The sequence below is a fragment of the Pteropus vampyrus genome, unplaced genomic scaffold, assembly GCF_000151845.1.
Source record: "Pteropus vampyrus isolate Shadow unplaced genomic scaffold, Pvam_2.0 Scaffold20, whole genome shotgun sequence".
Classification (NCBI taxonomy): Eukaryota; Metazoa; Chordata; class Mammalia; order Chiroptera; family Pteropodidae; genus Pteropus; species Pteropus vampyrus.
In genome coordinates, this window is record NW_011888801.1 from 4,801,914 (window position 1) to 4,803,755 (window position 1,842).

General features: G+C 32.4%; 1 pseudogene; it reads left to right on the plus strand.

The window, feature by feature from the left end:
- The first annotated feature begins 641 nt into the window (after window positions 1-641).
- Window positions 642-760, plus strand: LOC111736624 (annotated as a pseudogene).
- The last annotated feature ends 1,082 nt before the right edge of the window (window positions 761-1,842 follow it).

Sequence of the window (1,842 nt, forward strand, 5' to 3'; positions counted from 1 at the left end):
CCTTCCATTGTCCAGAAAGATGGTAATGTTCTAGTCAATATTATACTTTTTATAAGTCAAAGATAAAGATTATAATTTCTAGGGTAAACACCAAAAGAATATTATAACATGTATAATTTCCAAGCTAATGGAGAGTATAAAAGGAAAAATAACATACTCAAGAAATCCAAAAGAGCAGGAAAGGAGGAAAGAGGGAACTGAATGGACAGGAAAAATAGAAAGAGGTTAGTAAAAATAGTAAATTTAAACTCAATTATATGAGCAACTACTTTAAATAATTAACATATTACTAACTTATTATTAATATAATATTTATAAACTACAAGAGAATAGTAAAAAGACAATATTTTAATAAATAAAGCTGAAATATTAGTATCTATACTGTATGGGAGGAAATAAAACAATACCTACTTCACACTTCACACAAAAATCAATTCCAGCTATATGGTAAACCTAAATGTAAAAAAAATGTAAAATAAGCTTCCAGAAGATGAAATGGAAAACTATCTTCATTGCCCCAGTATAGGAAAAAACTTCCTAATCAGAACAGAAAAGGCACTAACCAATAAGGAAAAGATTGTTACTTGGATTGTTACTTATAAACTAAGAACTTCTTGTTAATCAAAAACAACCAATTGAAAGTCTATGGCCATGCCACCCTGAACAAGCCTGATCCTGTGTGATCTTAGAAGCTAAGTAGGGTTGGACCTGGTTAGTACTTGGATGGGAGACCACCTAGGAATATCAAGTGCTGTAGGCGTTAAAAAAAAAACAAAAACAATTAAGATTGGAAAGACAAACCACAGAGTGGGACAAGATCTTTGCAACACATATAACTGATGATAGGATCATATCCAAATAAAAACTCCTATAAAACAGCAAGAAACAAACATTCCAATAGGAAAAGGCAAGAGTCTTGAAAAAGCAATTCGCAGGAGGAACTAGGTCCCATTCATTATTAGAGAAATGCAAATTTAAATCACAGTGAGATGTCATATATACAGAATGTACAAGAAGCACAAAAGAACAAAGACTGACAAATATACAGGAGTTACAAAAATGTACAAATGTGTATTGTTTGAACTGATGAATGCAAGTGTGGTTGCGAATGAAAAGCAACAGGGACTCTCATATTCAGAATATGAGTGTAACTTTGGAAAACAGGTTGGCCCTATGTACTATAATTAAAGGTAGGCATACCACAGAATCCAGCAATACTACTGTGAAGTAGAGTAAAAAGCATATTCATAGCAACATGATTCTTGTAGTCCTAAACTGGAAATTACTCAAAAGCCCATTAATAACAGTGGAGAAATATACTGTGATAATTTCGTACAATGGACAGCTATACCAAAATAAAAATGTAGTACATTACTGCTATTTGTAAGTATACATATGAATGTCTCAAACATAATGTTCAGACACACATTTCAAAATGACACACATAGTAAGACTCCATAAAAATTCAAAATTAAGTAAAACTGTATTGTTTAGGGATAAGTACATACATGGTAAAATTATAAAGGAGAAAAGCATGATTACAAAAGTCAGGACAGTAATATCAGGACAGTAATATCAAGGAGAAAGGGAGGGTGGTGTGAGGCAGAAGGGGCATGAGGTGGTGCTTCTAGGATGCTGGCAAAGAGCGACAATTACGTGTTAACTTTTTAATTATTTATTGACCTGTAAAGTTTTGCTCAGTAAACTTTTCTGAATGTGTGTCATTTTTCAAAATGAGTAAACTTGACTTGGCTAATTGATTTGGCAATGAGAATTAGCTTTGCCATCTAGGATATTTGGTGGACATTTTCCAACATTTGGATGAAAATATGTTTAAAGCTT